Source organism: Microtus oregoni, unplaced genomic scaffold (assembly GCF_018167655.1).
Source record: "Microtus oregoni isolate MIOR12 unplaced genomic scaffold, Mior012 000119F_ref0000445, whole genome shotgun sequence".
Lineage (NCBI taxonomy): Eukaryota > Metazoa > Chordata > Mammalia > Rodentia > Cricetidae > Microtus > Microtus oregoni.
The window spans coordinates 1,280,803-1,297,008 of record NW_024544748.1 but is presented as its reverse complement, the minus strand read 5'-3'; the positions used below and the strand labels follow the sequence as shown (position 1 = coordinate 1,297,008).

General features: G+C 37.8%; 1 pseudogene; it reads left to right on the top strand.

Moving 5' to 3' along the window:
• Positions 1 to 10,302: 10,302 nt before the first annotated feature.
• LOC121444273 lies at positions 10,303 to 15,588 on the top strand (annotated as a pseudogene).
• The last annotated feature ends 618 nt before the right edge of the window (positions 15,589 to 16,206 follow it).

Sequence of the window (16,206 nt, the reverse complement as noted above, 5' to 3'; positions counted from 1 at the left end):
CTGAGCAAGCCAGCAAGCAGCACGCCTCCATGACTTCCTTTTTAGTTTCTGCCCTTCAGGTTCCTGCCCTCCTTGATTGAGTTCCTTCTCTGATTTCCTTCATCCCCACATTGTTTTTGATCACGGTGTTTTATCACAGCAACAGAAACCAAAGACAGGTAACAAGATAACAGGGGCTGGATCTGGGAGGAACGGGAGATAGGGTAAATAGGATCAAAGCATGCTGTATGACATTCTCAAAGAACCAATAACAATTTTTCAAAAGAATATAGTGCAACAAACCAATCCAATGTTAGAATATTGAAAATAACTTTATATTTACTATATGTTGATCCTTGTTTATCCTCTTGCCTCATCCCAAGAGCTCACCTCCTAAATTTTCCTATTGTCACGTTGTCTTTTGTTTTATAAATTTCACATACAAACATAAAATTTATATATTATCTTTTTTGGAGGGATGGTGTTTTGAGACAGGATTTCTCTGTAGCTTTGGAGCTTGTCCTGGAACTAGCTCTTGTAGACCAGGCTGGCCTTGAACTCACAGAGATGTGTCTGCCTCTGCCTCCTGAGTGCTGAGATTAAAGGCATGCACCACAATCACCCGGCTATATGTTATAATCTTGCATGGTTTTGAATTTAGTTAGCAAAATAATGTTATATATGGATTTTTCTCAAACTTGGTTTTCTCACACAGCATTATCTTACTATGGTCAATCTGTGTTGTAATATATACTTCTAGTAGCTTCTTTTATACTGTTGTATTTTTGGAATGTACCAACATTGTATTTAACAATTCTTGTGTTTGGGGTATTTTTCTTTGACTGTTGTTGTTTTTACAAATAGTGCTTATACGTACTTTCGAAAACATTGGGTTTTTTATATGTTCAAAACAGTTTTGGAGTGTATAGCTATAATAATTTCTAGTTCACGTTCAAATATGGGCAATGCCAGTTTTTTCCTAGGGGCATTTAAATTTATAATCTCAGCAGCAATGTATAAGAGAGCCCAATGACCCACACATTCTGCCATACTTTGTCATATAATATTACTTTTCTTTCATGTTTGTCATCATTTTTAACCATGATATTCTCTTCTTTAATTTCTAAGCAGAGATTCATTTCACATGTTATATTGGCCTTATGTTTTTCCTATTCTATAAAATACATGTTTGTTACTTTTCCCATTTATCTAGTGCATTATTTATCCTTTGCTTTTGATCTGTAGTTTATATATTATTTATGAAAATACTTTATTGATTAGATATGGTAGATGTCTGCTTTCATTTTAAAGCTTGTCTTCATTTATTTTAAGTTTTTTATAGAAGTTTTTATTTTATATTAACTTTACTTGTATTTTGTGGATAGAGCTTTTATGTGCTTTAGAGAAGTATTTTGGTATGCTAGGGTCTAAAAGATGTTGCTCATATTTTCACCTTAAAATTTAAAAGACTTTGTTTTATATCTAACTTCTTTATCTGGAGTTGACTTTCATTCTAAAATTAGATACAACCATTTTTTTTTCTATCTCCATTTACTAAATGGCCCCGTATTTCCCCTGTGTTCTTCAGTAGTTTTTGTTTTATCGATCTAAAATTCCATCTGTGCATGTCTCTGCTCCAGCGATGTCTTCTGTGTTCCTTGATCAATTTTCTACTCTTCTGTTTTTATCTGTAGAATCTTTTCATACATTTCCCCTATTGGGGAAGGAGAAATTGTAGTCCAGTGTGGCCTCACAGTCATCCTGTCTCTGTCTCATATGTACTTGCATTACAGATACACGACATCATTCTCAGCTTCCACAAATTTTTTTTTAAATTAAGCATTTTATTACATAAAGTTTCAAACATATACAAAGGCAAAGAAAATGTAACACTCACCCTTATACTTGTTACAGACTTGTTTTCAATAATTAGATATTGGTGAATTTCATTTTGTCTGTAGTTCCACCCAACTCCTCTTGATCTTCTAGAGTATTTTTAAGTAAATACCAAGGATCATCTCTCTCATCCTTAAATACTGAGCATGTGGCTGGGCAGTGGTGGTGCACATCTTTAATTCCAGCACTTGGGAGGCAGAAACAGGTGGATCTCTGAGTTTGAGGCCAACCTGGTCTACAGAGCAAGTTCTAGGACAGACTCCAAAACTACACAGAGAACCCCTATCTAGAAAAAAAAAATTGAGCATATGTCTCTAAAACAGTACTTTTCAACCTTTCCAATCCTGTGACCCTTTAATACAGTTTCTCATGTTGTGGTGATCCCCAGCCCTATTTTGTTGCTACTTCATAACTATAATTTTGCTACTTTTACGAATTGCAATGTAATAATGTAAATATTTGATATGTAGGGTATCTGATATTCAACCCCTGTGAAAGGATCATTTGACCCCCAAAGGGGTGGCAACCCATAGGTTGAGAACCAATGCTCTAAAAGAAAATGGTTGTTGTTGGTGGTGGCACATTCCTTTAATCCCAGTACTCGGAAGGCAGATGTGGGTGAATCTTTGAGTTCAAGGCCAGCCTGGCCTACAGATCAAGTTCTAGGACAGCTAGGGAAACACAGAAAAAAATCTGCTTCAAATAAAAAAAAGAAAAGAAAAAGAAAAGGGGTTTTAAGAAAACACATTGTCAAAAAAGACTTATTACATAATGTTTCCTCAAATACCTACCTAAAAATCAGTTATTCACTTATAATATTCTTTGAGAGGCCGAAGATATATCCTAATGGTTAATACAGTTGTTTTTGCAGAGGACCTGAATTTGATTTCCAGCACCCATGCTGCATGGAAACCACCTGTAACTTCACTTCTATGATGAAGTCAGAATCTAAATAATGCCTATGCTTTGGTTTTGTTGATATTGCTCTTAATCCTCCTTTAGTCTAGGTTCTCCTGAGGCTTTATAGCCAGTAAGAAAATCAGAAGCTCAATTTTAAAATGGGGAAATGTATATGAACTGACATCTCACCAAAATGTACATATGCCAAATAGGCATTTTAAAGTGATATTCGACATCATATCTGAGAATTACAAATTAAAATAACGACCAAAGCAACATAAATGCATCATATATATATATATATATATATACATACATACACACACACATTCAATTTATCCATTCACCTACTTAAGGACATCTTGTTTATGTCTAAGTTTTGACAATTGAGTATTAAATTGCAAGAACCATTTATGAGCAGGTTTTGTGTGGACATAAATTTTTATTTTTATTTTTTCATTACCAGAAATTAAGTGCATAGATGGATGTACATTTTCAATTCATTTGAGTAAATATTGTATAATTACCATATCATGTGAGAAAATTATGTTTAGATCTACAGAAACCTGCTACTCTTCCAAAGTGTTTATCATTTTGCATCCCACCAGCAATGAATGAGATTTTTTATTTCCTCACATCCCTGCTAGCATTTATTATTGTTCTGAATTGTAGCTATTCTAAAAGGAATGTCTGTACTGTATACTGGAGGCTACTTCTTACCAGTTTCTCTGTATATACAGATAAGTATTTAGAATGTAGTTATAAATAATTATTCATATTTACTGAAAACGTTTTCCAGTATAAAAATGAGTCATATGAGTACATCCCAGTCAACATTATTTAAAAAGATATGGTTATAATTGTCTTAGAATAACCAGATATGAGTGGGAATAGACACTTAGCAGCCACAAATTCTACTGATATAAGTAAATATGCATCCCACACTCATGCTTAATGACTGTAGTATTCCAGAATCTAGAACTATCATGATTATTCAAGCAATTTGCCGTTGTGAACATGTACACATGTGATTTGGGCAGTACTGTACCACACACCTGTGTATATCCATCCTAGTGCATTTGTTTAACGGTTTCCTTGGGATTCATTCTTCTTTGAGAACATGCTGGGTCAGAGTAGAGGATGGGCATTTTTGATGATGCATTTTATAGATACTGCTGCATTTGTCACAAGAAAAATCGTGCCAGAATGTATTCCCTCCAATAGTTTACCAGAGAACATTTTCCCCAAGCCTCATCGCAAATTATTTTTCACATACATGAACATTGATATTTAATCACTGTTTAAATTTTTATTTAAAAGCAATATTGGGGACTGGGGATATATCTCAGTGGTAAAACTTTTGTTTAGCATTTACAAGGTCCTGACTTAATCTCCTATACCACAAACATGTTAGAGCTATATTTAAAATGATAGTACACTTATGTGTTTTCAAAAGCTCAATGACATTGAATAAAATAGTCTCCTTCTCTTTGATTATGATTTTTCTTGTTGCTATTCATGAAATTCAATTTTTCAGATAATAATTATTCATTGCGATTCTGTATTTGTTAACCTGTTGTCCTAGTTTCATTTCTGTTGGGAATAATAGGACACAGGTGCTATGAATGGGGAAGTGGAAAAAACAAGGGCAGGGCGAGACATATCTCGGGAGGGTGTAGGGAGGGCAACACAATTGGAGAGGGAAGTGGGGTGAATAATACTGAAAAGATTTATAAAAGACATAGGAATCATATATTTTATGTCTACTTAAAATTACACACATACAAGTACATATATTTAATTGAAGTTATGCCACTTGAGGTAACAGTGTTCCCCCAAGAGCTATAGACCATCTAACAAAAACTCTAGTTCCAGGCATGGGAAACTTTATTTTGAATTGTTGATCAGGGGAGTCAAAGAAACACAACCCCCCCCCAAAAAAAAATTAAAGACTATACCCATTGCCCTTGGTAGCCTTCTAGAAATAAAAAGTAAAGAATCTAATGGGGATTAGGACAGACCTGAAGCCTTTTCTCTGAGAACTAGCTTTCATAGCACTGAAAGGAATTATTCAAGCTGCTGAAGGAGAGAAGCAATCAGTAGTAGTACCTATCTGTAATGCCTGTGGACTAGAAAAAAATGACCAGAATGACAAGATATCCTGAAAGTTACAATTGTGGTACTTGTATCCTAGGTGTAACCACCAACCATGTGATTGTACTTAAGGCCCACCCAATAGAAGGGAATTCATACATGGTATTGTAAACCTAGCCCACTACCCATGGTTGATGAGGCCAAGAGAACTGTCTACTGCCACTACACTAAGCCAGTATAATATACACAACTACATTCTAAATACTTATTTGCTTACACACAAGTAAATGCAGCTCTTACCCATCACCTTCTTTTTGTAGCAGATGAAGATTATTAGAGAAATTCACAACGAGTCAAAATACAGAGAACAACTAACTATATGGTGCTCATCCCCAGTTGATACATCTACAACACAACCCCTTCATCTGTTCAGGGAGTATGACAGAAGAGGGTTCAGAAAGATTTTAAGAGCCAGAAACCAGGACAAGATGTACGCTATGAGACAGTGTCTTTTATATATGGCAGGGAAGCTTCACCCAGGAAATGTCAGCAATATGGTTGCCTAAACACAACCTAAAAAATGACAACACCAGTTGCCATGTTAATGTTGCTGAGGAAATTTACATATGGCTTCTTGCATACAAGAACTACAGGAAATCGATGGGAGAGGGAAACTCAGACTTCTCCAGGGATGAGCCCCCTGATAGGTTACCAAATCCTAAGAGGTCAGCCCTAAACACATGTGACAGCAACACTAAAGTATCTCAGCATATTGTAGATATAAGCTTGTGTACATATGTGTATATATGTGTGTAGGTAGAGACTGCGCATTCATTTCCTGGATGCTCAGACCCAAATAATCACACAGAAAGTGTATTAGTTACAACACTGTTTGGTCAATGACTCTAGCATATTCCTCTTAAATTAACCCATTTCTATCAATCTTTGTATCACCATGAGGCTATGGCCTACCGGTAAGGTTCCTAAGGTTTCTGTGTGTCCTTCTCCTTTAACAGCTATATGGCATCTCTTTTACTCTGCCTATTCTCTCTCTCTACGTCTATTCAGATTTTCTGCCTGACTTTACTCTCCTAAGCCATTGACCAAAACATGTTCATAGCATACAGAGGGGAATCCCATGTCATCTCCCCTTTTCTGTCTAAATAAAAGAAAGCTTTAACTTTAACATAGTAAAATTACATATACAAATCAGGTTCAAGCAAGAATTACAGTTACAATATTTAGTCCGTTTGTGTCTGGCAAAATTAAGGAAAATATGCTATCATCTCTTTTACGTTTATGAGTATATAGTTTATATCTAATTTATATTTTATTATAACAAAGGAAAACTATAACTATCTGTCTTCAACTCTTCAAAGACCCCAGAAAGATATAATATTACCTAAGTAAACAGGAAGTGCATTGTAATCAACTTCCAAAACTTTAGAATTGAAAGAGACATCCTGCTGTTGGGGCAGGAAATTTGTTCTGCCTTTTGCTGGCAAAGTTCATCAGTTGCTTTCTTCTGTGTCCTGCGGAATGTCTGGCAGTTTTTTTTCTGTGAAACAGAAACTTTGAAGGACCATCTCCTCTTTTGGAAAGCTCATCAGTCACTTTTCTCTGGGTCCTGCATGTCCAGATCATATAGCATACTATCAAGCAGTCCAGGCAAGAGCAGTTTCTTGCCCAAATGGCTAGCTTTGTCACATTGAAGAAATATTCCATAGCATGTTTCATCAATACCCATCAACCTTTCTTAAGTAATTGGTTTTGCCGCAAGCAGAAATGTCAAAAAAGTCTAAGTTCTTAAAACATTTTAAATGCCATATTTTGTAAATCTTTGAAAGGTTTTAAGACTACTTATCCATCTGAAATATATCCTTATAAATCTAGAAAACCTAACATGACTACAGTTTGAGTATTATAGATGAATGTTTATTACTCTGTATTTAATTATATAGTACATTCTTTTAATAAGTTGCACAAATACAATACCCTAAACAAGAGCAGAAATACATATACACAGTGTGACAAATTGACCTTAATTTGTATCAATAGACCAAATTCTGTACCAATGTATTCATTTCTTTTTTTAAAATTTATTTTATTTATTATATATAGTGTTCTGTCTACATGTTTGCCTGAACGCCAGAAGAGGGCACCAGATCTCATTACAGATGGTTGTGAGGCACCATGTGGATGCTGGGAGTTGAACTCATGACCTCTGAAAGAACAGTCAATGCTTTTAGCCTCTGAGCCATCTCTCCATCCCCTAAGTATTCATTTCTATATCATATGTCCTTTTTTTTTATAAAAAAGGAGATTGACTATGACCATTAATGATTTCTGCCCAACCCTTTTAAATGAAAATAAGCATTTATAAACAATCATTTTGGGAATTTGGGTGTAGTTTACTCCAAACTGCTTTCTCTTTTTTGTTGGGTGAGTATTTTTAGGGTTCACAGAGAACTTTCTGGGGGTCTTGTTTCATCAAAGCACAATTTCCTGGAATTTCCATCCTCCATGGAAACAAAAGCAGACCTGCTTTTCTAAAGTAACATATCCTTAGACTCAAAGTTTGAAGTTAAGATGCCTTTAAATATATATGTTGTTTTAGCCCAGCAGCCCTCAGAATTAAATGTCTCTCTGCAATCAAAAATTCAAAGAAAACACAATAATATACATAGTCCAAGCTGTGTATGTTCTATCTTTATGTGACTTATTTGTCTATACTCCTTTAATCTATTACTATGTGCACTTTTTATATTGCTTTTACTGTCTCTTTTAAGGCTTGACTTTATTTTATTTTTTTGTTTTTAGACTTCTTTTTATAGCCATTTATACTCTTTTTTTTCTTTCTCTCCCAAGCCTATGAAAATTGTTAAACATACTACATCTCATTTAGGGGTCTTTTATGTCTGAATCTGTCCTATTGTGTATCTGAAATCCTTTTCTAACAAGGAGCATTTTAAAATGGTGAGCCGTATGGTTGCATCAGCCCTGAATGCTGGCTCCACCTCTCTTGGCTTTTCAATATGGCAGAGGTATATACTGGGACTGCTGGGTGGGAGCCATGCTCACCACCTCAACTCTGGGAAGCACCTTGCAGCACATAAACCCTTTCTTTCTGAGTAAAAGCTAAATCTGTGCAGCCCAGAAATGTCTCCGTGTATGGCGGCAGGAATCTGAGCACGCCTAGCAGACCCGATCCAGCTGCTTGCCCAGGTAGGGGTGCTTAGCAGCAAACATGCTCTCAGCTACTTTTCTCCTAACCCCGAGCGGACATACAATCACACACATCCAAAGTGTGTGGCTGGCTACGTGGGTTAGTCCCAAATGTATGGACGCCATTTTGTAAATGGAGGCTGTTCATTTATTTCTCGACTGCTCAGACCTGGATAATCATACAGAAAATACATTAATTACAACACTGTTCAGCCTACTATCACAGGCTTCTTATTAACTAACTCTTACATATTAAATAAACTTGTTCCTATTAATCTGTGTATCACCATGATGCTGCGACTTACGAGTAGGTTCTTCTCCTTTGGTAGCTACACGGTGTCTTCTTGACTCCACCTACTTTCTCTCTATATCTCTGTTCAGATTTCCTGCCTGGATTTGCTCTGCTAAGCCATTGGCTGAAACAGCTTTATTCATTAACCAAAAGTAATACGGCACAGCATACAGAGGGGCGTTCCATATCACAATTCCACTACAATCAATAATAAGACAAGGCTGTCCACTCTCCCCATATCTATTTAATATAGATTAAATATTGAAATTCTAGCTAGAGCCATAAGGAAACTAAAGGAGATCAAGGTTATACAAATCGAAAAGGAAGATGTCAAAATATCATTATTTTCAGAAGATATTGTAGTATACATATGCAAACCCAAAAACCCTCCCAGGGAAATCCTCCTTCAGCTTATAAACTCCTTCCTTTAAGTGACTATATACAAGACTAACTTAAAAAAAAATCTACACTTTGTCCAGCCTACAATATGTGCTAGGATTGGTGCCTAGCCCAGTTGTCATGAGAGAGGTTTCATTAAGCAACCGATGGAAACAGATGCAGACCCACAACCAAACTTTGGACAGAGCTCAGCAAATCCTGCAGAAGAGGGGGATGAGAGATTGTAGGAGGCACAGGGTTTAAAAACACCACAAGAAATCTCACAGAATCAACTAACCTGGGCTCATAAGGGCTCACAGAGACTGAACCGACAAGCAGCAACTGACCTAGATCCTCTGCATATATGTTACATCTGTGTAGCTTGGTCTCATTGTGAAACTTACAACAGTGGTAATGGGCTGTCTCTGACTCTGTTGTTTGCTTTTGGGATCCTTTCCTCCTACTGGGTTGCCTTGTTGTGCTTGGTCTCACTGCAACTTGATATGCCATGGCTGGTTGATATTTATGGGACACCTGCCCCTTTCTGAAGAGAAATAGAGGAGGAGTGGATTGGGGGTAGGGGAAAGGAGGAGAGTTTGGGGGAGGGACTGGGAAGAGCAACTCCAGTTGGGATAGAAAAACAAAAGTATTTTTTAACAGATTAAAAAGAAAAAATGTAGACATCAACAAACCAAATAATCCAATTTGAAAATGGGATACAGATTGGAGGAGGGGGAGGGAGTGGGAATTGGGATTGATATGTAAAATGAAAAAAGATAATTTTTATAAAGTAAAATTTAAAAAGTGAAAAAATGTAGTGCAGATCTAAACAGAATTCTCAGCAGAGGAGTCTCAAATGTCTCCAATGGCAGAGAAACACTTAAACAATGCTCAACATCCTTAGCCATCAGAGAAATGCAAATCAAAATTACTTTGAGATTCCATCTTATACCTGTCAAAATGGCTAAGATCAAAAATGCGAGTGACAACTCATGCTGGTGAGGATATGGAGTAAGGGGAACACTCTTCAATTACTGGTGGGAGTGCAAACTTGTACAGCCAGTTTGAAAATCAATATGGCAGTTACTCAGAAAATTGGGAAATGATCTACCTCAAAATACAACTATGTCACTTCTGGGCATATACACAAAAATACTTCATCCTACCACAAGGACATTTGCTCAACCATGTTCAGCGCAGCTTTATGCACAATAGTCAGAAACTGGAAATGACATACATGTCCATCATCTAAAGAATGGATGAAGAAAATATACATTTACACAATGTAATATTACTCAATTGTTAAAAAATAGGTTATGAAATTTTCAGGCAAATGGATAGAATTAGAAAAAAATTGTGAGTGAGGTAATCTAGACCCAGAAAAACAGACATATACTCACTTATAAGTGGGTATTTGCTGTAAAGTATAATTGTGCTACAATCCACAGACCCAAAGAGTCTAAGTAACAAGGAGGGCTCAAGAGAGTGTGCATGAATCTTCCTGGGAAGGGAAAATTAGAATAGATTTTGGTGGCGGAATGGAGACGGATGAGATGGGAACAGGAGGGATCATGTTGGGGAGGATGGAGAGAGTGTACTGGAACAGACAACTGAAATTGGGGGCCATTTCAGAGGTAAGGTAGAAACCTAGTGCAGTGGAAACTCCCTGGAATCTACAAGGCTGTCTGTAGCAAAGACTCTTAGTAATGGGGGAAGCAGAGTCAGAACCAGCCATCTTCTGTACGAGGCAAGTCCGCTAGTGGGACTAGGAGACCATCCCAGCCACGAACACTTCGACCTACAATTTGTCTTCCTGCAAGATGTGCTGGGGGTAAAGGTGGTGTAGAAATTGTGGGCGTGGCTAACCAATGACTGGTCCAACTTGAGACCCATGCTACAAGAGGGAGTCCACATCTGACACTGCCTGGAGGGCTAGGACCAAGAGGCTTAGACAGCCCAGAAATCTAGGATAGAACCAAAAATGACTGAGAAAAAAGTCAATAAAATGATTCCTGATGATAGTCTGCTATACTCACAGACTGAAGCCTAGCATATTCATTATCAGAGAGGCTTCATTCAGCAGCTGACAGAAACAGGTGCAGAAATAAAAAGCCAAATTTTATGCAGAGCTTGGGGAATCCAGAAGAGGAAGAGGAAGGATTGTAGGAGCCAGAGAATCAAGGACACCATAAGAACATGGCCCACAGAATGATCTAACCTGTGCTCATAGGGGCTTACGGAGACTGAATCGAGAAGCAGAAGCATACTTAGTGTAGAAAGGAAGGCAGTGCAATAAAAATCAAAATGATCCCAACTCAAAGAAAACAACCAAGCAAACAAAAAACTTAAATAATGGAGGGCATCAAAAGGACATAGCAGTTAAACGGATTCCTAATGGCCAAATTAGGGTGTTTGTGACAATTAAATAAGTATTATTTGATTATTATCTGGAGTCTAAAATAAATGTCCATAAATTCATATTGGCATAAATTCTTAAATAAAAATAAAATGAATAGAGAAGATAAATCTTTTGCGCAGAATTCTAAACAATTTATAATGCTATCCCTTAAGTGGGAAATTATAACTCCTTATCTGTGCATGGGGGCTGTGCACAGTGATTTCCTTGTAAGAGTACAGGGGAAAAAAAGGAGGATTTAGTTTGTATTGGAGAAACCCAACAAGCTCTACCTCAGCCACTTGGTCTAGTGCCAATATTGGGACCATTAAATTATATGAATAGCAAGTACCCTTGACGTGATATAGTGAGAATGGCACTTTGTCTTGTGTTATTCCACCCCAAATCCATAATACTAATATGAGAAAAATATCAGAGAAATATAAGTTGAGGGGCCATCAATAAAACATTTGGCCAGGAATTTTTTTAAACTGTCAGAGTCATCAAAACAAGAGAGTTTGCTAGAGCCAAAGAAGCATAATGAAATGAGATTCTGAGACAGGAACACACACACACACACCATTAGGTGTATTCATATTGTCAGGATCATCATTATTTCCTTCTTTGTTACTGCTGAACTGTATTCATTCGGTATGTATACCACATTTTCTTTAGCCATCCACATGCCAATGGCCATTTAGATCCTGATCTTCATTCCTTCTTGTGTCTTTTCAAAGCTGCTATCTGCAACTACTGTAGGTCAGGACTACATGAGCCTTATCCTTGCCTTGGAATTGTCCTTTTTGAACTGCTTTAATCCTGAGTAAGACTTATTTCATGGAGAGCGTAGAAAATAGTTTAAAATGGAATTTTAATTACATAGAGGAATTGTTAAAGTATTTTCATTTCAGCCTTCACCCTCTCATGTTGTCCCCTCCCACCTTAGGCTCCCTCTTAGTGAGCAAAGCACCTGGCTCCATCACTATAGCAACTAGCAGCTAGGACCAATTAAGTTATAGCTGTGTAATTAGATACCTAAGTTGCTTATAAAGCGCACAGTACTGAATGGAGGAGACAAGATGACAGGAGGGAGGATAGGCACATCTTAACTAGAAAGAAATGAATAGTTGGAAGCCATCCTCTATCTTCACTCCATGGGAGCCACAGACTTGGGTGTTTAACATCATGGCAATTGTCTTCGAACAGTATGCCAAGTGGTGATACCAGGCCCCTTCGAAGAGAAACATGGGGGAATCCCTCCCCAAAATTGTACCCTCAACACTCGAGTATGAGCATATTTTCCCAGCACTCTATTTATAGAACTTTGTGCACAGTGCTAAAGCTTTATCAGACCCATGGTCTATGTTCTTCCTGCCGCTTACGGCTCCAGATAGTTCGAGACTTGCTATTAGTCACCAGTAATCCTAGTGAGTCACTCACTACTCTTACTGGAACATATTCTGTCAACTGGGATGCTGTTTTCTTTGGCCTGGGACTCAGTTTTCTCATTTGTACTGATTTAGAAGAGTCTATGAATCTACAAATGGAACTTTGCTGTCTTGCCTTGCAGTATGCCGAAGCGTACATGTTAAGCAAACCCAGATCCCTTCTTAAGTAGTTTATTGTGAATAACTGAGAGATACTTACACAGTGAAACCAGGAGACTGTGGAAACATGACTTTATGCAGATATGTTTCATCAAATGTAAATAAAGAATTATTTCTTTTATGTGTCTCATATAATTCTTTTGTAGAAAACTAAGGAGAAATATAACTCTCAATATAATTCACCTACTTAAAGAGTACAATTAAATTGAATATATTCGTGGAACTTTGTGACCATCATAGCTCCCTCTGTCTTCCTTCAATCCAACCAGTCAAAAATAAGAAGCTGTGGAATGTTCAACCTTAAATAGAACATTTATATGACACCCCTTTCTCCCAAGGCTCAGCATCATTGTGGAAGCCCTCTTCCAGAGGCCAGAAAGATTGTAAGAACCAGAGGTGGTCGGTGACTGCAAGGACCATGTACTCAACTCATCAGCCCATTTATTGACTGTAGCCTGGTATTTAATTTTTGAAGTTATTTATATATAATATATATTATATATATATTAAACAATCCTTTGTTAGATGTATAGTATGCAAATTTTTTCTCTCATTCTGTGGGGTGTCTTTTCATGTTCATGATGGTTTCCTTGTTGTGCAGAAGCTTTATAACTTCATGCAGTCCTGCTGGTCAGTTCTTTCTTTGATTCTTTTCATTTGCTGTCTACAGTTGTACCGTATGAACATTTTGGCCCTCATCATTTAATGAACATTTGGTGTCTTTTCACTTTGGACCTCTTATGAACAATGCTGCTATAAATATTTGTGTGTAAGCTTTTGTATAGACAGTTTCAATTCTTTGTTAGAACTGAATCTAGGATAGGCTTGTTAGGTCATCTGTACCTTTATGTTTAACTTTTTGAAGAACTGCCAAACTGTTCTGAACAACAGGATTTAAGAGTTTTACCAGCAGTGAATGTGGTCAAGTTCCTCAATTTCTATGACAATACTTTTTCTTATCTCTTAAACTATTGCATTGGATGTCAGGTGATATCTCATTGTGGCTTTGACTTGCATGTCCTTGACAATAAATGGCTTACAGCAGCTCCTCATATATTTATCAGCCATTTATTTATCTTTGAAGAACTATCTATTCAGATTCTCTGTCCATTTATTAATTGAATATTTGTCTTTTAAGTATTGGCATAGGATTTTATTTTATTTCCACTTTCAAACCACTCGTTAAAGTGTATGATTTTCAAAGAAATGTATTCTATTTTGAGATTGCATTTTCAAAGTTAAGGGACTAAATTTATTCTTTGGAATGTGAATGCATGGTTTCCCAATGGTTTTTAAAATTTTTATTATTGTGTGTGCATATGTGTGTGTGAACATTATATGGGGAGGACATGTATGCCACGGTTTATGTGTACCAGAGGACAACTTAGTTCTCTCCTTCCACCATTACATGGTTTCCAAAGATCAAACTCAGATTGCCAGGTTTATATAGCAAGACCTTTACCTGCTGAGCCATCTTGATGACATTGAGTATTTTGGGCTTCTCTGCCGAAACTTATTTGCTGTGTAGACAAGGATTTATTTCCAGCTCTCTGCCCTACTTCACACCATTTTGATTACTGTGGCTTTGTGATACATTTTAAATTAGTAATTGTGAGATGTCCAAGTCTTCAAAACTGTTTCAGTCGTTTGATATCCTGTATGAATTTTATTAGAGATAATATTCTAAGTATTTTGATAGGAATTGCATTGAGTCTGTGAAATCTGTGGATGTTTGGGAGCAGTATAGACCTCTTGACAACGCTGTGCTACTTTTTCCACTTCATGAAAATAGAATGGGGAGAGAAGAAAGGGGAGGGGTCTCGGAGGCCTGAGGACTTGGGTGAAGATGGCAGCAGCTGAGGCCATGAACTGCCCAATGTTGAGGACATGACATCCAAAGACTCTTATGCTCACTTTGTCATCCATGAAGAGATGCTGAAGGATGACGTATATACCCTTACATACAACAACTCCATGTTTTACAATAGTCATTTCTTCAAAGACAAGGTACTTCTGGATGTGGGCCCAGGCACTGGCATCCTCTGCATGTTTGTGTCCAAGACAGGCCAGCAAGGTCATTGGGTCTGAGTGTTCCAGTATCTCTGGTTATGCTGTGAAGATTGTCAAAGGTGACCATCATCAAGAGCGAGGTGGAGGAGGTGGAGCTGCTTGTGGAGAAAGTGGACATCATTATCAGCGAGTGGATGGGTGACTGTCTCTTCTATGAGTGCATGCTCAATACTGTGCTGCGTGCCCATGACAAGTGGCTGGCACCCAATGGTCTCATCTTCCCAGACTGGGCCACCCTTTATGTGACAGACATTGAGGACTGACGATATAAAGACTGTAAGATCCACTGGTGGAAAAATGTAATGCCTGCCTCATAAAGGAGGTGGACACTTATATGGTCAAGGGAGAGGACCTGACCTTCTCCTCCCCTTTCTGCCTGCAAGTGAAGAGGAATGACTACATACATGCGTTGGTGGCCTACTTCAATATCGAGTTCACACGATACCACAAGAGGACCGGCTTTTCTTCTAGTCCTATGTACCCATACACACACTGGAAGCAGACTGTTCTACATGAAGAACTACCTAACTGTGAAAACTGGCGAGGAGATCTTTGACACTATTGGCATGAGGCTCAATGCCAAAAGCAATCGCGACTTGGACTTTAACATAAACCTGGACTTCAAAGACCTCCTATGTGAGCTGTCTTGCTCCACTGACTACTGGATGCACCAAGATGGTGCCAGGCTGACCCTGCAGAAGGGGGCTCTGGGCTTGGGGGATGGGAGGGTACATCATGACTGTTTTTCATAATTTATGTTTTTATATGTGGTTATGTTTATGCCAATAAATCCTCAGCTGACCATTAAAAAAAGAAAGGAAATATAATGGGGGCATGTTTATGTTTATTTATGTCTTTAGATTTCTTTCAAAGCATTTTTTTCAGTTTTCAATAGACATGTCTTTCATTGGATTGGGTATATAGTTCAATGCCAGGTTCCTTGTCCAGCATGTATGAGGCTCTATTTTCAATATCCAGTACTAGAAGAAAAATGAGCTGAATTTCAATGACGGGGGGGGCGCTGCTTATATAGCAAGTAGGTAGACTGCTTGCCTAATATGCATATAGCTCTGGATTCCGTCTTCTACAACAAATAAAGTGGGACTGGATGTGCACACATTCAATCCTAGCATTTAGAAGGTGGAGATCAAAGGATTATGGGTTCAACATCATCTTCAGTAACATAAAGAGGCTGAGTCCAGCTGGGGCTAGAAACCTTGCCCCTATAGGCTATTGTTATTGCCCCTGGTGCCTTCCAGAGAGGGGGGGAGAAAGTGAGGGAGGGAGGGAAAGAAGGAAAGAAGGAAGGAAAAAGGTAGGAAGGAAGGAAGGAAGGAAGGAAGGAAGGAAGGAAGGAAGGAAGGAAGGAA